The sequence below is a fragment of the Notamacropus eugenii genome, chromosome 1, assembly GCF_028372415.1.
Source record: "Notamacropus eugenii isolate mMacEug1 chromosome 1, mMacEug1.pri_v2, whole genome shotgun sequence".
Taxonomy (NCBI): Eukaryota; Metazoa; Chordata; class Mammalia; order Diprotodontia; family Macropodidae; genus Notamacropus; species Notamacropus eugenii.
This window is the reverse complement of record NC_092872.1, coordinates 287,127,722-287,150,332: the sequence shown is the minus strand read 5'-3', so window position 1 is coordinate 287,150,332 and position 22,611 is coordinate 287,127,722. Positions and strand designations below refer to the sequence as shown.

At 42.1% G+C, this 22,611-nt stretch overlaps 1 pseudogene; it reads left to right on the top strand.

The window, feature by feature from the left end:
• LOC140517641 (perilipin-3-like) lies at window positions 1-21,332 on the top strand (annotated as a pseudogene).
• The last annotated feature ends 1,279 nt before the right edge of the window (window positions 21,333-22,611 follow it).

Genomic DNA, 22,611 nt, shown 5'->3' with positions numbered 1-22,611 from the left:
TTCCTAGGTTTAACACAACCTGGTGTGCCCCTCCTGTTCTTCTGTGTCCCACATCTAACCTATTTTCTGTGGCTTAGGAGAGCAGATAAGAATGAATACATGATAGAACCATGTGGATGAGAAAGTGCCAGCAGGAAAAGTCCGGAATCAGTGACTGAGACTCATAGATCAAAGTCAGGACTAGGGGCTGATTATTATCCAGCAGAACAGGAGAGAGCAGGTTTGTAAGACATTTCTAGGGGATGGAAAAGTGAAGAGAAGAAGGAGAGGAGGAGGGAAGGGAGCCGAGAAAAACGCAAGTGCTCAGGCATCTGTCAGAAAGGGCCTCTGTGATTTTTTAAAGGAATAAGTATAAAGAGAACCTCACTTACCAAAAAACATTATTAAAAAGCTGCCTGGAAATCCAGTTTTTGTAAATCAAGTCACATTTAACTCTCTAGAGTCATTCTCTCTTCAATAATAGGATCATAGATTTAGAAGTATACTGGACCTTGTGTCCAAGAGACCTCTTCCTCCTGAAGCCCCCTCACTTGAGCCCTGGAATTCACACATCATAAGTTCCTTCTACCCTCTGACTTCTCCCTCTTCTTGAGTGGTTGGCATCTCTGAGATCTTCTAACTAAGGCAGGCCCCTGGGCCGTCCAAGTCTCATTCCTGCCCAGGCTGCACTGCAGGACTTCCTCTACCATGTCCCACCTACCAGTTCCGTTGCTCCCCCTCTCTTTCCCCTTCAGTTGCCTTTTATGGTTTATCATCCCCCATTAGCATAGAAGCCCCAGGACTGGATTTCTTTCTGTTTGTTATCCCAACACTTAGTCCAGAGCCTGGCATGTCTGGTACCTTGTAAGCACTTGAGAAATCTCTGCTGACTTGACTTAGTATCTGAATCAGGATTTGAACCCAGGTCTTCTGCATCCAGATACCAGGCTCTCATCTGTCCAACATGCCCACAGCCTATGATGGACGCTTGATCCTTTCATAAGTAGATGTATAATCAGTTCAATTCCATAAACCCTTGTCTAACGCTCACTATGTTGGTGACATGTGCCAGGGTCTGGAGATGCAAAGACAACAGCAGACAGATGGCATTTGCTTGAAAAAGTATAAGAATGCCAAGTTCCCGTGGCCCTGTGTAACTGATCGGGCAATATGAAAAACTTGGAAAAATAGTAAGTCTCCCAGAGACTCTTCTCAATGGACATCTTCCAGAAAAAACTGGATGGCCACTTTCTGTGGATGCCACGGAGTCAGAAAACAAGCATTTATTAGATGCTAACTGTATACTAGGCACTGTGCTCAATATCACCCTTGAACAAGGCCCAAGTTGAAGGTAAGGACACGGGTTGTGTGTGTGTGACCCCAGGTCTAACAAAAGGCTTTCTTTGATTCATAGGAGGGTACAAAGATCATACCTGTCACTCTTGCCATGTTCCCAGTCTTCCAAAAACAAACTTACTGTAAAAGGGGTTTGGCTGAAGGGTTAACATTTATATGGTACTTTCATAAGTCACCCTGATCACCCAGTTAACACTCAGTAGTTCAAAATATCTTGAAAGCCTGACGTTAAGGAACAGGATTGCTGGTGTTCAAGGGAGCTAGTTACTACCTGGATCTGTCAGTAGGATGACCCCATTTATAAACATCCTTGGGCTTCTGTCTGCCTACTTTCTTTCCCTCAACCTCCTACCCCTGCTAGGGCACTAAGTGATTCTTCAAATTAAGTGCCTACATGATCAGGTTCAGACATCTTTGCTCCATAGGGTCTGATTTTGTGGTGAATCTCTCTCCAAGCATGGAATTCTTATCAACTTCTGAAGCTGCTCCAAGTATGTGAGCCAATAATGTGTTGGGAGAATTGGGACCATCAGACTGGGTGGATAGTGCAGAGGCCTGGGCCACCTATGAGATAGGGAGACAACCAGGACTGTAGGAACTGAAGGAGGACAGTGTAGCCTATGGGGCAAGAGGGAGTCAGGGAAGAAAGATTAGGAGTGGGGCTAGGATGGAAGAGGGTTTCTGGGTCTTGTGACCATTTGTGTGGTTGTTGTTTGGTCTCTGACTCTTTATGACCCTATCTGGGGTTTTCTTGACAGACATCCTAAAATGATTTACTGTTTCCTTCCCCAGCTCATTTTACAGATGAGGAAACAGGTAAACAGGGTTAAGTGACTTGCACAGGGTCACACAGCTGGTCAGGTTTGAATTCAGAAAGATGAGTCTTCCTGACTTTAGGCCCAGGGTCCTATTCACTGAACCACCTAGCTCCCTTTGACCATTCAGATGACATATAAATTTACCAAGTGTTTGAAATCAGTAGCTCAGCTCCTTTTTCCATTAGCCCATAGAAACCCCTTCCAGCAATCATGGGGATCTGGGTTCCATCTGGAAAGGATGTCAGAGGTTCCACTGGTTCAGCTCCCTCATTTTACAGTTGAAGGAACTGAGGTCCACATGGAGGAAGTGACTTGCCCAGGGTCACACAGGTTGGCAGTGAGAGAGGCAGATCCTGTGGCTTAGACACCAGGGCTCCTTCCCCAGGACCTAAGGAAAATAAGAATATGACTTTTAAATCCCCAGAACATTTGAAGATGGCATTACCTCCCTGGGCATGTGGTTTCCAGGATCATCAGCATTAGTGCTAGGAGGGATTTCAGAGTCTTCTAGTCCTCATTTTGTGGATGAGGACACACTTGTGGTTGTGGCTTAATTGGTCTAGTCTAGTTCCACTCTCTGTGACCCCATCTGGGGTTTTCTTGGCAGGGATACTGTTGTGGTGGTCCTTTGTTCTCAAAGAGGACCATGACATCAAGATGATGATATGATTTGCAGTTGACTTTGATTTCAGTGAGGGAGGGCTGTGCAAGGTCACCAGCCTCACTTAATCCTCCAGAGCCATCTGGGTCCAGAGGCCTGATATTCATCAGGACAAGTGGAGATGGCCCAGGATGCAATGTGGGACCCTAGCCATGGTCACACAGTCAGTGTATGCCAGAGAAGACACATATTAGACCCAGTCTTTTTCATTCTCTCCTTATCATTTTTCTTAGATGAGAAAATTTGTTAGAACTCCTTAAAATTAACAAGAAAATGCAGAGCAGAGTTTCTATAATGAATACTTATGCCACACTCAAAAATATTAGTATTTAATTCCAGTTTTCTCCTAAAAACCCTGTAGGATATGCTTTATTTACAATATAGTAAGTAAATTCCTTGAAAAAGAGATACTAAACTACAAATTATATGTGTGTATATATTATACAAATATTATATATATGTATATATATATATAATACACATATATTATATCCTGGAGTGGTTTGCATCACCTCCCTGATGTCATGGTCCTCTTCAGAAAGGACACACGACAACTGGGGCAGTTTGCTGTTTCCTTTTCCAGTTCACTTTACTGATGTGGAAACACTTGCAGGCCAATAAAGTGAATAATCCAGGATCACGCAGCTGCTGTAATAGCGTCCATTTGTAGAGTACTTTAAGCTTTGCAAAGTGCAATATTATCCTCACAGCAACCTTGGGAGAGGAAGGTGATTATGATTTTCGTTTTACAGATAAGGAAACAGAGGCTGAAAGAGGTGAACTGACTTGCCCAGGATCCCACAACTAGTAAATGTCTGAGGCTGGAGTCAAACTCGTTTCTATAACTAGCTGTTTCTCTGTGCACTGTACCACTCAACTGCCATAGGTGAGAAGTCCTGGCTTCTGACTCCAGATTCAGGCCTTTTTACATTATTCCACACAAATTTATGTTCTCTCAGGTTTTCCTTCACTGGAAAATAATATTTCCCCTAAAACACTACAGGAAGTTAAAAACTACAACTTCAAGTGTTGATAAAGTATTGATGAACTACCTTGGCTCAAATCTACCCCTTCTACATGTGTAGATAATCTTCCGGATCTCTTCTCAACCCAAAGAGGCATGTGAACCAGTAAAAAAAGATCTGGGGGACCCGATGACCCCATCCCACTCTAGCATCACAGTAAGAGACACTGAGTAAGGGAGAAACACCTCTCAAGACCAAAAGGAATGGGAGTTCTAAGAACAAGGACTCAAAGAACAGGGGAAAGCCTGGCCTTGAAAATTAGGGTGATTCCAATCAAACAGTCACCATTTCCTTTTTCTAAGCAAGAGTTGGCCATTCCAAATACTCCTCCCCCAAAGATGAGTAGAGAATCATCTCAATTGGAGGGAATTAATTTCCTTCGGAATTTCCCTCTTCCCAGATTAACAGAGACCCCTGCAGAGAAGCAGGCTAGCGGTAAGTGCAGTGGATTTGCACCTGAAGGAAGCATATTTTAATTTCTGTTCTCAAGCTGCGATAACATCTTCTCTAGTCACTATAAAAAGCATAAATGAGCAAGAGTATCTCCACAAGGAACTTGTTAACACCATGCTCAACAGTGAGTCCATTAGCAACAGGGCTCAGAGAACACAGGCAGCACCTGGGGACCAGCCCCTGACATGCCGCATCACTGTGAGCCCTGAGCACCATCCCGTAAGTAGCTGGGGCTGATGGAGGGGCATCCAGGTCAGACCCAATACCTTCAGCCTCCCAAAGCTGCCCAGGAAACCTAGGAACCCAGGGAGGAGGTTAAGGCAATAAGTTTGGAAGACTGGGATGGTGAGGCTAGGAATATTTCCAAGTCAAAAATTATCCCCCTCAAGTTAGGGACAAGACTATTAGGTTAACAATAGATGGGGGGGACACAGAGAAGTTAATAAAGTATGTGTGTGTGTGTGTGTGTGTGTGTGTGTGTGTGTGTGTGTGTGTGTGTGTGTGTGTGTGTGTGTACTTGTCCTTTGTTGCTGAAGAAGACCATGCCCTAAAGGGAAGAAAAAGCTCACCCTAGTAGATGAAAGAGATCAGAGTGCCAGACTCCAGAATCTACGATTGATCATTTCTTTCTTTAGTCAGTTTCTTTGGCTCTAAAATGGACATAACCCACCCATTGGTGAACAGTTGGGTGAACTCTGCCCTAAAAGTGCAAGGCAATCCTATTGTGCCATGAAGTTAAGACAATATAAAGATTTTGGAAAGACTTCTATGTAGTAATGCCAAGGAAAGAGAGGCAGAACCAGGAGAACACTGAAAGTATTCAGTTGTAAATATACAAGAAGAAAAATATAGACAGAGATGGAGAGGAATGAAGGCAAGACCAGAAGGGCATACAGATGGGGCAGCAGAGAAGCTGGGATTGTTTGTAGAAATGCCTCTCAGAAGTGAAGAACTATAAAAACATAGGCTTCTTTGGTTTGGTCACTGATTAGACTGAACTGTGGAATTTTTTTTTAATGGACATAATAAAAAAACACATCTCTCCCATTTTCTTTAGATCAATCCATCATTGGCAATGTCTTCCCGAAATTGGGAGCTGCCTCCAACTTATTCTTGGCCATCATTACACTCTTGACAGTTCATGTTACTAAGATTATATCTTAGCACCCAGAATCAGTCAGTGACTCAGAAAAGGAGATACTTTGTTGGGCTTCTTCTCATAACATCCATGAGTCCTGAACTTTGAATCAAAAAACACAAGGACTACCATTTCCTCCGCTGGTTCCCTGACAAAGAATTGCTTTTATTAGAAGACCTGTATGTATATGTTTGCCATAAATGTGGTTTATGCTGTCATAGCAAGATTTTTATTGGTAGTATTTTTGCTGCACTTGCCTGAAAAATAATTATTTTCAAAGAAAAGAAGAATTACATATCCAGTAAACAAAATAAGGCTTACTGTTTATTGGGGATGTCTGACAGCCCCTCAGAAAGTGAAAAAAATTTTCAAAGCAGTGAATGGAAAATTTATGTGCAAGTTTATTTGTAAAATAGATTTCAGGACATACTTCATCTTGGCATTCTTGCCAATGAAAAAAATTCTATTTCTTTTCAGAATAAGAGTAGTGTACCTGGTGGCTTCACGGGGATGTGGTTACACTGTTCCTGAAACGTACCCAGGTAGATAGATGCTTTCTAAAATGGTCTGGGGCATAATGAGACAGAGCAGATGAGAGACTACCTGGCATAGTGCCAAGTAGTGTACCTTGGCTGGGGTTGGACTGTATTGATTTATCACTTCGAAACTCAATTGCCACACTCCCTAGGGGGCAAAAATCATCCATTGGAATCATTTTAGAGTATGTATTTTTAGTATTTAAGTTTTCCAGCTCCAAGTCTAATATTCTTTGATCTTGTGATATTCCCCCCCTACTCCAAAGCTGATAGTGTGGATTGTAGAGAGAGCTGATAGGCTGTAGATGGCGTCAGCAGCTTCCTCAGGCAGAGGGGAAAAGCGTCCTTTGTTGAATCCTCTCTTTATTACATCGAGAGAGGCTGCAATTCCAAATTCACAGAAACCCAGGCCTTTTCTAACCTACTGAAAACATGCACCTTGTTTGTTTTCCTGTTGAAAAAGCTAATGCTATTTTCAGGAAAAAGAACATGGTATTCACACCAGCAGAGTACCAGTGGACAATGTTTTTTGTCTGCTCTTGAATTTTTTTCTTAAATTTAACCATTCTAGAGATACTTTGTTCAGCCCCCTCTCATTCCATTCCCAAGGTATTGATCTCCCTCTTCTGGCCCTGTCACCAGCTGCATTGGTGTAAGTACACCCATCACCCTGACATGTTAAACTGGTCCTCAAAGGGGTCACGGCAGCTGTTAGAGTGGAAAGAGCCCTTAGATTTTGAGCCAGAGGGGCTTGGGTTCAAATCCCTGCTCTTTATTATCTAGGTGATCTTAGGCACATCAATTTCCCTTGCTAAAACCTCAGTTTTCTCATCTGTAAAATAAGACCCAGGGCTGGATTCAATGATGTTTAAGGTCCCTTCTGTCTCCAGGCTTTGATCATGTCCTGTCTTCCCAATTTGACTAACCTATAGAAGGACTGATAGGAAGATAAGGAGGGGTGATGTTATTGTCCTTCATGGATGCCGTATGGTACATTTCACCTAGGCAGCAGGCAGTCCCTGAAGGGGTAGGGAGGGAGGGAACAAAAGATAGAAAATATTTACCATGTGATAATGTGTAAGATGGTTATCTGTGTTGTACCTTTTCCCCTTCCTTGACCCTAAGTTCCATGAGGGCAAAGACTGTGATAGCCAAGTTTTGTATGTCCCCAGGGCTCTGCATATTGGAATAAGAAAAGTAACTGGCATTAATGTAACAGCTGGAGATGGGGGTAGGGGTGGAGAGGGTGCTAGAGCTCTGGACTTGGAATCAGGAAGATCTCTGTTCAAAGCCTCAGGCCCTTATTAGCTGTAAAATAAGGATAATAATAGCACCTACCTCCCAGGGTTGTTGTGAGGATCAAAAAAGATAATAATATTTATCAAAACTCTTGGCACAGGGTCTGACACATAGTAGGCACTATATAAATATTTATTTCATGACCTTTCCACCCACCCCTTCCCCTTCTCATCATTCCTATATTATCACATATTATCCTCACAACAGCCTAGAGAAGATAATAATATGGTTGGTATTGCTGTACCCAGTCTACAGGTGAAGAAACTGAGGTTTAAGGAGCTAAAGACACTTAACCTTGGTCACAGGTAGTAAATGCTAGAAGTGGGGTCTCGTCCCACCCAGCTCTGTCCTGACTCCAGATCCACCATTCATTCATTAACACTCAATGGTTCCTATACAAAAGAGGTACTTGCGTAACTTCCTCTGTAAAATGGGGATCACAAAGCACTTTCCTGCTAAGCTTGTTGTGAGATTTCAGTAAGGCAGTATGTGTGAATAAAGTGCATTGCAAATTTTTTTTTTTTTTAGTTAGACAACATCTTTATTGAGCATCTAACTATATGCTAGGCACTGTACTAAATGCTAGAGATACAAAGAAAGCAAAAACAAAATCACTACCCTCAGTGGTGTATAGTGTGACCAGCTTTTGGAGTCAGGAAGACCTGGTCTCCAGTCCTGCCCCTGACATTATAAATGTATGACTATGAGCAGCTGGTGACACAGTGCACAGTGGATAGTGTGAATGGTCCTGAAGTCAGGAAGATCTGAGTTCATATTCGGCTTCACTGGCTATATGACCCTGGGCAAGTCATTTAATTTCTGTTTGCCTCAGCTTCCTCATTTATAAAATGGGAGGTAATTATAGCACTTACCTCTTAGAAGGGAGGATCTAATGAGATAATAGTTTTTTTCTTCTTTTATTAATTTTATTTTCAGTGTTCTACAGTCACTGCCATATAATTTAGATTTTTTTCTCCTCTTTTCCCCCTAACTTCCCCCTCCCTCCCCAAGATGGTATACAATTTTATATAGGTTCTACACATACATTCCTATTAAATACATTTTCACTATAGTCATGCTGTGTAGAAGAATTAAAATGAATGGGAGAAATCATATAACAAACCAAAATGTAATACAAAAGAAAATGATCTGCTACATTCTGCAATTGAATTCCATAATTCTTTCTCTGGATGTGGAAAGCATTTTGCCTTAGAAGACCATTGGGAATTTTTTTTTTAAGTCCTTGCATTGCTACAAAGTTCCAAGTCTACCAGAAAAAGCTCTTGCACACTGTGGTCGTTGCTGTGCACAAAGATCTCCAGGTTCTGCTCCTTTCACTCAGCATCAGATCATATAAGTCCTTCCAGGCCTCTCTGAAGTCTTCTTGTTGATCATTTCTTATGGCACAATAGTACTCCATTACATTCATATACCATAATTTATTCAGCCATTCCCCAATTGAGGGGCATCCCTTTGATTTCCAGTTTTGGGCCACCACAAAGAGAGCTGCTATAAATATTTTTGTACATGTGGGACCCTTTCCCATTTTTATGATCTCTTGGGGATACAGTCCTAAAAGCAATATTGCTGGGTCAAAGGGTATGCACATTTTTGTAGCCCTTTGGGCATAGTTCCAAATTGCTCTCCGGAATGGTTGGATCGGCTCACAACTCCACCAACAATGAATTAGTGTTCCAACTCTCCCACATCCTCTTCAACATTTATCATCTTCCTGTTCTATCATGTTAGCCAATCTGATAGGTGTGATGTGGTACCTCAGAGTTGTTTTGATGTGCATCTCTCTAACCAATAGTGATTTACAGCATTTTTTCATATGACTACAGATATCTTTAATTTCTTCCTCTGAAAACTGCCTGTTCATATCCTTTGACCATTTAGCAACTGGGGAATGGCTTGTGTTCTTGTAAATTTGATTCAGTTCTCTATACATTTAGAAATGAGAGCTTATCACAGACACTAGCTGCAAAAATTCTTTCCCAGTTTTCTGCATCCTGAATCTGAATTGCATTGGGTTTGGTTGTGCAAAAACTTTTCAGTTTAATGTTATCAAATTATCCATCTTGCACTTCATAATACTTTCTATCTTTTCTTTAGTCAAAAATTCTTCCCTTCTCCTAAATCTGATAAATACACTATTCCTTGCTCCACCAATTTGTCCATAGTATCAATCTTTATACCTAGATTTGTACCCATTTGGACTTTATTCTTGTGTACAGTGTCAGGCATTGGTCTATGCCTAGTTTCTGCCACACTGTTATCCAGTTTTCCCAGCAATTTTTGTCAAACAGTGAGTTCTTATCCCAGAAGCTGGGGTCCTTGGGTTTATCAAACAGTAGATTGCTATATTCATTGCCTACTGTGTCTTGAGTACCTAGCCTATTCCACTTGTCTACCCTTCTGTTTCTTAGCTAGTACTAAATAGTTTTGATAATTGCTGCTTTATAATACAATTTGAGATCTGGTAGCACTAGGTCACCTTCTCTCGCATTTCTTTTCATTAGTCCTATTGCTATTCTGGACCTGTTGTTCTTCCAGATGAATTTTGATATTATTTTTTCCAGCTCTAGAAAATAATTACCTGACAGTTTGATTGGTATGGCACTAAATAAGTAAATTAATTTAGGTAGAATTGTCATTTTTATTATATTGGCTCAGCCTACCCACAAGCAACTGATGTTTTTCTACTTACTTAAATCTCACTTTATTTGTGTGCATTGCAAATCTTAAAACCTTAATAAGACATCAGCTGTTTTTATTACTTCTAATTGTGATTATTTGGAAAATTGCTGTAGAAAGAGGGAAGGAGGGAATATGGCGGGCACACACAGCACACCTTAAAGATTGCTTCAGTTATTGCCACTAACTCTAATGATGTAGCTACCAGGAAAACGGAAGGACTAAATCCTGGAGTTCCACCACAGAATGTAAATTCATCAGGGCAGAGAAGGTTCCTGTCTTTGTCTTGTATTCCCTGAGCCCAATGGAGTACCTGTCACACTAAGGGGCTGGATTGAACCTGGAGCATTCCTGTGCCCACTGTAAGGAGGGAACCAGACTGTAACCATTTGGCTGCATCAGCATTAGCTTATTTTTACAGCAACCCTCATAAATAGCAAAAAATTCTAAACCTTTCCATAATTTTTCAAATGAGTATTTGTGTGTGTAGGGGAAGGAGGGCTCATTTTTGTTTGGTTTTATTCTGTCTAAGGAAGACAAAAGGATCTCTAATGCTTTTCTGGGTTTGTTTTCTGTGATGGGACAAATGACCTCAGCATTCTTGTCCTGCTGGAGCTCTTCCAGGTCTGTACTTGCTGATGCATTTGACTACTGCCTATAAATGTCTCCCACTCCAAAAGTTCTCCCACCATGTGGCTTATATGGACAGCTTCCCATGAAGGCATGTTCTTTCCAAGGGTGTCTATATATCTAGCTGGCCAAGTATGCATGCCTGCAGAGGAGGTGGCCAGTTAAGGCCAGTCAGTGGCATCAGCCCACAGCTCCCAGGGAAGCTTGCGTGAAACTTTGGAGCAAAGCTTGGAAATAACAAAATAACACTGAACTGATGAGAATGGATTTGAGTTTGAGCCAACTCTGAAAGGATCCACCCTTCACAAGATTTTCCCAAGTGGATTGCTGACAGCAGCTTGGGATGGCTGACATGAATGCTCCCCTAATCCTCTCCTTAGACAAGCAGACATCTAAGGGACACTGACTATGTTCTTGGACTTCGTCCTGGGCCCCTCCAAGGGTGCAAGTTCTTCATAGGCTGACTGCCTCAGGTTTCCTCATCTGTGGAGTCCTGTCCTTGAAGAACAAGAAGATCAAAGACTGATGGAGCATCTGTTGCCAGCCCTAATTCTGTGTTTTGTTGGTTTCTTAAACTTCAGGCCTGCAGTGTGTCTGTTTCATCCAGGGGGAGTTCTCATGAAGGTTTTACGTCAATCCCACCAATTTTAGTTGTGCTATTTCTTTGAATCTGTTGATGGCATGAAGAATTAAACAAAAGGATTGCAGGCAGATAAAATCTAGCCCAAGGCCTCCTGACTCCAGCTTTTACTGGTGAGGGGACTGCCCACTTCTCAGGAGAACCGAATAAAGGAATTACATTCATCTAAAGAGATGGAGGTTCAACCATCACAAGAAACAGATTCATTAATCCATGCCAGTAGTGGTGACTCAGGCAAAAAAGATAGCACAAGTGTCAATAGTGTTATCACAAGATTTGTGTCTCGTGAAGAGAAAATCTTATCTGAAATCCAAGAGGAGAAACAAACACTAGAAGAATTAAAACTTTATATGGACAAATACCTCCCAATCTCACTGGACATGGCTAATATCCAAGAATCTTCAGAGGAAGATGAAGATTGCTTTAAAGAAAACTCTTCAAGAGACAAAGGCACATCACTAGGTTCTCTGCCAAACAACATCCAGGCACATAAGAATACTGTGCAAAAATATCAGAGGTGTCAAGAACAACATCAAAAAACTCTTGTACCAGCTCTATGAAGTGATTGAATTGACTTATCAATGCAAGCAAGGTTCTGAGGATCAGCAGAATTACCATAAGGCCCTACTTGAGATGTGGAGCAAGTGGAGTAAGAACCAGTCTGAAAATGTGGATGGTGATACCCAGCTCCTGGAAGCCCTGACTCTGGACATGTCCCGTAGCATTACCCTGAAATTACAGTCGGCCTTCATGGACCTCATGCCTAAAGTCCAAGGTCTCCCAAGCAGCCTCCAAGACAACCTCCAACAGGCTTGTTATGACATGCAGGAGTTTCATTCTACCTTCTCCATGAGTGGTGGTTTTCAAGATCTAGACAAGCATCATCTGACCCAGAGCCAATTTAAGCTGACCCAAGCCCAGGGAAGTATAGAAAAATTGTTCTGTTTCTTAGAAGATAGTATTCCTTCTGGTTGGATTGTAGGACCACTTTCCCCTTTTGAATATCCCTTCTCAGAGGGAATAACACTCCCTAAAGAAAACAACATCTTGAATTATGATATGGAAGCTGGCAGAGAAGTATTGTGTTAATTTATAGTTAACCACTATACTCTGAATACTTTTGAAATTATGATAATAAAGTTGCATTGAAAATTTAAAAAAAAATCTAGCCCAAGTCTGACCTTCTACAAAAGGATGGATTGTGGATCTGAGCCCTGGGGCACCCAGCCTGGATCATTCTGGTATACTGGCTGATTTTGCCCCTGGAACAAACAGCTTGGAGGTGTAGGGAGTTGGGAGAAGAGCTTTCGGGGCTGGAAGACAACCCCATGAAGTAAACCAGAGGAGAGGAGCTGGGACTTTTCTAGTTAAACAAATGAAGCTAGCTAACAATATGCCAGTTTATTGGGGTGTGTGTGTATATGTGTATGTGTGTGTGTCTGTGTCTGTGTGTCTGTGTCTGTGTGTGTGTCTGTGTCTGTGTCTGTGTCTATGTCTGTGTCTGTGTGTTACTGAAGATCTCTACATGTTGCCAGCACCCTCTCAATTTTGGTACCTTGAGGCATATTTGTGGCTGCCCTACCCTGGTTACAACTTTGTTATAGAGGAAAGAAAAGGCTTCTCTGGGACAGAGCCTCCTTAAGCCAACATAAGAGGCCACAGAACCTATTGTACCAACCCTCTAACCTTGGAGAGGGAGCAGTTAGCTTCATGCTCTACAAACTCCATGGGAGTCAGAGAGAATTTCCACATCCCAGCATTTCCTTGGTCCCAGGGAGGCCTATGGTTCGTCCCTATTCAGACGGGTGCCACCCCTGAGCCCTTAGTCACCAAGCCTGGTCCCAGCTAGGGGTCCATGCTGGAGCAGGGAGCTGGCAGCCCCAGAAATCTCAAGATGACTCTGGAGGGACAGGATTGAGTTCCAATGTCCCACAAGGGGCCAAAGTTTCTGAAACATTGGCACTTAATTTTCCATCTTTTCCTCTATATCTCCTCTCTCTTTCATGTCTGAACACCTAAAAAAAAGTCACAAACTACAGGCACCTCCACTTCTTTTCCTCCCACTCTCTAGAATTCTCTCCAGTCTGGCTTTTGAACTCATCATTTAGCTGAACCTTCCCTCCCCAAAGGTGCCAATGATCTCTTAATCACCAAATACAATGGCCTCTTCTCCATCTTCATCACTCTTGACCTCTCTGATGCCTTGAACAACTATCAATTATGGTCTTCATCCAGCGAAAAGATGATCTGTCTGTTGTGTGACCCAGGAATAGCCTAGCTAAGCTTGCCAAGGTTTATCACCAGGTAAATGGATAGCCAGCAAGCACAACGCTGGTAGGCCACAGAAGGACAAAATTTTTGACTCCTGTGAAGACTAAGAAATGAAGATGTTGAGATCTGAACTAGTAGAGAAAAAGACTACTTTAGCTGGTACTTCTGATGCCTTTCCTCTCTCCCTGCCTTTGAGGATATTACATGCTTGCCTGTCCCATAAAGTCTTTCATTTCCCATAGATGAATTCCTATAAACTCCAATTTAATTTTCTCCTTTTTTGTTCCATTAAGTGCCATACATCTTGGTACAGTGAAGAGTGAGCATGTTCTGGAGTCCAAGGTCCTGGGTTCAAACCTGATTCTGACCTGACTACCTGCTTGAGTCTGAGCCTGAGTTTCTCCCTTCCTAAAATGAGGAGCTTGGACTCAAATGGCCAGTCTGAATTGATGACCTGTATTTGGTGGTTTCTTGGGCATAGCTCCTTTGGCACTGCCAATGAGGTTCCTTGATGTTGTTACAGGGTTGCTTGGTGACACCATTCAGAAATGTCTGGTCTCAAGCCCAGCCTGGGAATCACAGACTACTCCTGAGCTGGAAGCAAAACCTGAAACCAAGCTAGTTTTTTACCTGAACCACTTTTTTCCTCCTTTATCAACTTTTTTCATTAAAAACACCACCAGTCTTGAATACTTCCTTTATTCCCTCAAGTTTCTCTTTCATCTGACGTTGCTCAGAACTCACGACTTGTTAGCATGTGTGTATGTTTGTTTTATAATTCAGATAACTTCAATGTTGTACTTGCTGACTATCAATTTATTTTGATTGATAAAAAGGGGTTAATAAAAAAACACCTTAGAAATAAAAACCAGGTGACGAGCAATATATCCTTCATGATGCCTTCTTTAGGCTCTGTGTAAAGAGAGTGAGCTTTTTTACTTCTCCTCGATAAGTCTTCTTATTTTCTATACCTAGTGTGTCATTTATAATCTTTTTTATTTCCTCCCCCCACACGAAGGCAGCATCAGTCATATTTTCACATGGTATTTTCCCCCTTAGTACGTGATGAGAGCTGAAAGGTACAAGATTCTGACTATAATTTATATGAAAATACATGCAAAAAAATTAGATTGAAATAACACACCCAACCTGGCTTCAGACTCTTGGAAATAAGAACAGCTTAAATGAGATAGAAAACCTCATGCTAAAAAATGCCATCTTTTGCTCAGCTGGAGTGTGGCATTGGGGACACTAGGCATTAGGGGTATGGATAAAGTGACCAAGAGAGATTGACCAAGGGAGATTGGTAATCAGCACAATTAATGTTTGACTGTGGGGATGTAAATAGGACCTGAGAGTTCATTTTAGAACACACATTGGCTTTTTGGTTGGTTTCTTTTGCTAACAATAATTCTTAGGAAATATATAAAAGAAAGCATTCTGAACAATCCCTGTGTTTTCTAAGCACTGAAGCATTTAGTGTTGAAGTTACCAATTTAGACCAGTGCAGGGGGGTGCTGGTTCAGCATGGAGACACAATCCCTGTGCAGTCTTGTTGAAATCTCTAGTCATCCAGTAAGCATCACAAAACAGGCCCAAACCTAATAGCTCTGTCTCTTTGCTAATTCCTGAAGAGATCCCTTACACATAACAGTAGGGGACAGAGTAACCCAGGAAGCTTGGCTTGAAATGAGAAAGACAGGAAGCTTCTTGCTATGAAAATTCCCAATGGCATCTCCCCACTGGAAAGATCTGCCGTAAACTAACTGAGCATTATCTTTCAGGAAATCATATACTAGTTTATGTCATTAAAAAACACATGATCTGAAATAAATTGTCCTGCAACAAGACAGGGATTCTAAGCATGTGGTTTACCATCTCCAATGGCAAAGCTTCAACTTTGAATCCTCCTGGGATAAAATCACCCACTCTATTCATAGTTACATGAGGCCAGAACCAGGAGCAATAGGGAGAAAATAGCAAAGGAGACATTTTAGGTTTGTTCTCCTGGCAATAAGAGCTGCCCCAACATGGCACAGGTTGCCTTGGAAGTGTGCGCCTTCCCTTTCCTTGGAGTTTTTCAAGTAGATGCTGGATAACCATTTGTTGGAGATGTTAGAGCTGAGATTTTTTCACATCTAAGTTCGACTAGAGAGCTACAGATTCCCTCTTTCAATTTCCAGATTCTATGGTATTATGATTAATATTGATACAGCACTGTGTCCTGCAGTTAATGCGGATCTACTAAGGTTTATTGACCAAGTGAATGACCTGGTCAGACATAGACTTTATGAATATCTCTTTGGCATCTGTATGGAGGTTGATTGGAAGGGGGAGAAACTTGAGGTAGGAGTTTCAATAGGAAACTTCTTAATAGTCCAAGCAAAAGGAGATGAGGGTCTAAATGAGGGTAGTGGATGTGTGAACAATGAGAAGGGGACCATCACTGGAGATGTTGTGGAGATAGAATTGATGTGGTTGGGTCACTGCTTGGATTTGTGAGGTGAGCAAGAATGAAGAGTTGAAGATGGCAATGAGATGGAAAAATTGAGTGATGGAAAGGAGGATTGGTGATTTCAACAAAAACTGGAAAGTGTAGAAGGGCAGTGGGTTTTTAAGTTTTATTTTTTTAAATTTTGAGTTTCAAATTTTCTCTCTTCTTCCAGTCCCTCCTCTGTCCATTAAAAATACAAGCAACTTGATACCCTTAATACATGTAAAGTCACAAAAAATATATTCCCATATTAGCTACATTGAAAAGAATAATAAAATCCCACTCCTGGCACTCTATCCACCGTTCTACCTCAGTTACAGTGTCCCTATTGTTCCACATTCCCTCTGGCATTTGTCATATTCCTCTTTTATCATTTTATCCAATTCATCCCTTCTCCGTAGATCTAAAAGGTATTCTTTGCTCTCCAAATATGGTTATAGTGTCACCTTTTATGTCTAAATCATGTCCCTATTTTGGCCTTATCTTGGTACATGATAAGAGATATAGCTCTATACCTAATTTCTGCTAGATTGCTTTTCAGTTTTTCCAGCAGTTTTTGTTAAATAGTGAGGTTTTGTCCCCAAAGTTTAGATCTTTGGTTTATCAAATACTAGAATATTGTGGTCATTTACCCCTGTATATTATGTACTTAATGTATTCCACTGATCTATTTCTTACCCAGCCCCAGATTGTTTTGATGATTACCAATTTGTAATATAGTTTGAGATTGGTATTGCTAGGTCACCTTCCTTCACATTTTTTTCATTGATTTCCTTGATATTCTTAACCTTTTGTTCTTGTTATTATTTCTTCTAGAAAATAATTCTTTGGTAGTTTGATTTTTATGGCACTGAATAAGTAAATTAATTTATTTGGAATTGTAATTTTATTATATTGGCTCAGTCTACTCATTAGCGATTAATAGTTCTCTGTTTAGATATATCTTTATTTGTATGAAAAGTGTTTTATAATTGTGTTTATATAGTTCTAGGGAGCAATGGGTTTTTTAGGGAGGAAAATTAATTCTGTTTTGGACTTGTTAAGTTTGAGATGGCTATAGAACATCCAGTTCAAAATGTTCAAAAGGCAATTGGTGATATTAGGCTAGAGTTCAAGAAAGAGAAAAAGGCTGGATAGATAGGAGTCATAGACACAGAAATAGATTATAATTAAACTCATGAAAGCTAATGGGAACACCAAGGAAGATAAAGTAGAGAGAAAGGAGAGTCCTTGGAATAAAGCTTTGAGATAAACCTTCAGTTGGGGGTAAAGTATGGATGATGATCTACCAAAGAGACCAAAGAGACCACTCAGATGAGTGGTCAGATGGATAGCAAGAGAACCAAGAGAAAGCAGTGGTGTGAAAATCTGGAGAGGAGAGAGAATCCATGAGGGAGGATGGTCAACAGTGCCAAGATATTACTAGGGTTCCATATTCAGTTTGATCACCTCCATACTCTTTACTGTGCCCATGGTCGCCACCCGTTCATGAAATCTTAGTCCCTAGGGATTATAATTTGGGAAATGGGAGTATCATAACTCACCAATGGAGGAGATAATTTTTGACAGGAAGGGATTCTTGGCTTGTTCAAATTATACTCTATACTCTTTTCTCTAATTACTCAATAGCCAAGAATAGATTTAAAACCAATGAGATGAGAATTGTAGTTGCCTGGCTCTTGGACTTGGAAAAGATGTCTTGAGTTATCAATTAATAAGCATTTATTTGGTGTGTAGGCCTTGTACTGGGTACTAGGGATGCAAAAATTATGAAATCAGGCTTCAACTTATTCTTATCTTAGCTCCCTCCTTATCTATACAAATCTTTGGCCCCATCCTTAGTCATAGTCATTTGTTTGGTTTTCTGGAAGAATCTTGGATAGGGTTCCAAGGCCTTGATTTTTTTTTTTCTTCCTCTTCAACCAAAACTTTCCTAGTCTAGTCCCATCATACATTTCCAGTCTTCTATCCACTACTCCTTCCTTTGACTAAAGTGAATCTATTAAGAAAACATGGAATAGGAATAAATGTAAAAGTCTTACACTTGGATTCCTGTAACAAGTACAAGATGAGGAGTTCAAGAAGTAGTTCATCTGGAAACATGGAAAGCTCTGGCAACAAATAGACTTTCATCTCAATATGAGTCATCCTTGAGATAGGGTAGTCAATGCAAGTTTGAACTGCATTTCAAAATGTTCAGACATTTAGGATGATGGACTCAACTGACCCACCGTACTCTGCTCCACCCCGGCATATCTGGAGCACATCTGGAGTGTAGTATTTGCTTTTGGTGCCACATTGAAGATGCCAGTCAGCCAGAGGCTATCTAGAAATGGTTCATGCTATATGAAGACTGGCTGAGGGTCCATAGGAGGTTTATCCTGAGGAAGAGGAGAATTTGGGAACTCATGAGAGCTCTCATTAAATACTTGAAAGACTCTCCTGGGAAGGTGGGAGGGAATGTCTTCTGTTTGACCCCCAAAGGCAGAACCAGGAACAAGGTGTGAGAGCTGCAAAGAGGCTGATTGAGGTTGGACAGATGTTACTGATATGAGGGAAATCATCCTAACCATGATACTGATGCCAGGGCAGAAGAGTACTTGGTGCTTGAGATCTTTGAAGGCTGGAATGTTACAGGGGGCACTATTGACTGGAGCTTGAGTGGGACACCCCTGCACGGAGGTGCCTTTCAAGTCTGACATTTTGCAATGCTGAAGGTGATAGCCTGCACCCCGTTGTACCAAACATGTGACTCTTGAAACTGAAGAATGTGAGAGGAAGCAACCATGCCAGCCTGTGGGCCGTAGTGAATAGTCCAAACTCCACCTTTCTAGAAAAATTTTAGCCATACTTCTTTATAAGTGTGATGCAACCTGGCAGAGTAGGAAAAGTGTTCAGCTGGGAGTCAGCAAGGCCTGGATTCAAATCCTGTCCTGTCCCTTCCTTAGACCATGTGTGACCTCAGGCAATCTACTTAACCTCTTCATACTTGGTCTCTGAGGTCTCTTTTGGTTCCAAACTATCAACTGACCAACTTTTCAATCAACATTTCTTGAGCCCTTCCCCTTTGCCAGGACTGTGCTAAGCAGCAGGGGATACAGAGACAAGTCGTGCTCATCCTTGGTGAGGGACATCCATTCTCTGAGCTGATGAAATCATAGCTCTTCTGTCATTTATAAATTAATCCAGGTAGGACAATAAAGTCAGAAGGAAGGAATGTGTGCTCCACCTCCTTTGCCCTCTATTTCATTTCTAAGAGTCCATTTTCACACCACAATCATATGCTTGTGAAATTGTCAACAAGCATTTATGAAGTGCCTACTACAAACCAGACATTGTGTGAGGTGCTGGATATAGAAGGACAAAAGCAAAACAAAGCAGAAACAAAAACTGAAGCCAGTCCCTGTTCTCAAGGAGTTTCCAATCTAGGAGGGAAGCAGCAAATACACTGGCCAAAGACATGCACACTAGGCTGACACTGTACTAAGCCCTGGTGACAGGAACATTCCCTGCCCTTGAGAAGCTCACTCTCCCCTCACATGTGCACAGAGAAGTACATGGAGGGTAAATGGGCTGCAGAGAGGAGCACTATTAATCTGTTTGTCCTTCATTTTCGAAGAGGACCATGACATCAGGAAAATGATGACATAACTAGCAGTTGACTTTGATTTGAGTGAGGGAAGGCTGTGCATGGTTACCAGTTTCACTTTCTCCTCCTGAGTCATGTGGATCCAGAGACCAGATATTCATCAGGATGACTAGAAATGGCCCAGGATACAATGGGAGACCCTGGCCCTTTCAGGCTAAGGTCTTTTCAGGTACTCACTTAAAGTAATTTAATGCTCATTCAGGGAATAGGCCTCCCTCTAAGGACTGAGTTAAGGGTTTGCCCCTTTAATTAAGAAGAAAAGGAAACAAAACAAAAAATCAAGCTGGGAGGGGAAGACCCTCAGGGTTGCCATTCCAAAGAGAAAGAGTGGTCATTGTCATTCACTCTGAAGTCACTCGTGAGCAGTTAGGTGGTGCAGTAGATAGAGCACCAGTGCAGGAGTCAGGAGGACCTGAGTTCATATCTCACCTCAGACACTTGACTGACTCACACACTAGCTGTGTAACCTTGGGCAAGTCACTGGACCCCAATTGCCTCATCCTGGGTCATCATCCTGATGACTATCTGGTCACTGGATTCAGACAGCTCTGGAGGAGAAGTGAGGCTGGTGGTCTGCAGAGCCTTCCCTCACTCAAAACAAAGTCGAGTGCAAGTCATGTCATCATTTCTCTCATGGCATGATCTTCTTCGTCAACAAAGGACGAACACATAAATTCACACAGGAGGGCCCAAATTATAACCATTAAGTGGAGCTTGACCAGACCATTGAACACCCAGAAAGGAATGCTCACCACCCAAGACCTTAGCAACATGAAACGGTTCCACATCAGAAATGGATATATGATGTGATCAGTGGAAATGACAGTAAGGAAATGGTCTGACCCCCTCCTAGGCCTCAAGTTCCCAGGACCTTCCCATCTGTCCTGTGGCTGAAACTTCCTCAATGTGGGAACCCAATCCCACTCCCACCCCCACCCCCACCCCCACCTTGTCCCATTAGAACTTGAGCCCCTGGATGGCAGAGGCTGGCTTGATGTCCTACTTGTATGCCCAGTGCTTGGCACACAGGGCTTAATAAAGGCTGGTCAATCATTCATTTGTTCAACCATCCATGCTTTCCTCCTCCCAGAAAGCTTTGCATATATGTTGTTTTTTCTAACAGAATGTTTCAGATTTAATTTTTGCCTGTGTACCTTTAGTACCTAGCACAGGGCTTAGCACACAGTAGATCAATAGATGTTTATAGGCTTAAAGTTATTTGTTGAATAATAACAATAATATTGAATAAAGTCTTTTAAAGTCTGAAATCTAGCAACCTTAAGTACAAGGACCCTGGAGCTGAAGAGAACATTGCAAACCATCTCATTTTACAGATGAGGGAACAGAGTCCCCACAGAGAAAAAGTTATTTACTAAAGGTCACATAGCTGTGAAGTAGCAGCAGGGGGATTTGAACCCAGGCTCTTTCCACTGTACCATTCAAACTGGTGACACAGCAAAGCAGTCATATGACAAACACGTCTTTAAAGTACAGTACTGAGGAAGGGACCACACAGGACTCTAGAAAGTGATTCCATCTTAAAGCATTCTCAGTAAGAGGGAAAGCCTTTCCAGTGACTGTCCATGGCCTGAGCTCTGTTAGATTAGAGAGGACCACTTGTTTGACTAGAGCCCAGGAATAGATGGGATGCTAAGCAAATCCTCCTTAGGCCAATACTTTAAGGAAATCCTCACGCTGAGCTCACCTCAGTACATCTGCTTAGAGGTCAGGGCTGATACCTCCTTCAAAAGGAGGAGGATGGGTGGGTGGGTGGGAGTGAGGAGGGAAACTGTACTTAGCACAGTGCCTGGCACCTAGTAGGCATTTAATGAATGCTGGTTGACTTATGGCCATCTGCTGAGAGGAAAGAGCACCTCCCACTCCACTTGATATTCTGAGGTCATCCTCAGTACCTTCAGCACCTGCGCCTCCCCTTTCTCCTTAGCTTTGGCATGCGGCCCCAAAGTGATGCATAGGAATGGCAATTGAATCACCTTCAACAAGCATTGACTATATACAAGGCCCTGTGCTTGGAGCTGAGAAACAAAAATGAAATAAAACTTGCCCTCAAGTTTTCTTACTTTCTTTCTACTTTCTACTGCCAATCAATCAACATTAAGTGCTACTAGCTGTGTGACCTTGGGCAAGTCACTTACCTCTGTTTGCCTCAGTTTCCTCATCTGTAAAATGGACTGGAGAAGGAAATGGCAAACCCTTCCAGGATCTGTGCCAAGGAAACCCCAAATGGAGTCAGGGAGAGTTGGACAAGACTCAGTAACAACAACAACAATTGTATGTCAGGCTCTGTGCTAAGTGCAGGGGATATAAAAAGGGGGAAAAGACCTGGGGACTCAGTACTTCCATGGACAAGGAAAGACAAGGTAATTTGAGGATGGGAAGAACACTGACAATGAGGAGGATTGAGGAGGGCTTTCTGGAGGAAAGGGGACAGAGACTTAGACCCAGGGAGAGGAATGCAGAGCAAAGATCCCCATTTTTGCCTCCATCCTGTTGCATGCCAGGGACATGTGGGTGTACCTGACAAAAGAGGTTGAAAAAATCATGATGAGTTCTAGGTATGTTGTCTGGAAAGTCCAAAAAGCAGGACCCCTCTCTTTAAAGACAGAGGCCCAGGAACTGATGACAACTTCAGAATCTGGAGACAGCAGCTAGGGAGATTGATTTAGAAAAAGACTGCTTTGGAAGGTGAGACACAAGCATCAGAGATCTTCCAGCCTGCAGGTAACCCAGGGAACTGGAAGTATCTGGGGAGGGTTTCCATTTGGACTGTTGGCATGGTAATCTGTGGCATACTGGACTCCCTGCTCCCTGCCTTGGTCCCTGCCTGGACACAGCTACTTTTGTAGCAGCAGCATCTTACACATGGATAAAATATTGTGGAATTTCTCAGTCCAGAGATCCCAAGACCCTCCAGGAGGGTAATTCTTCCCACCCAATTGACTAG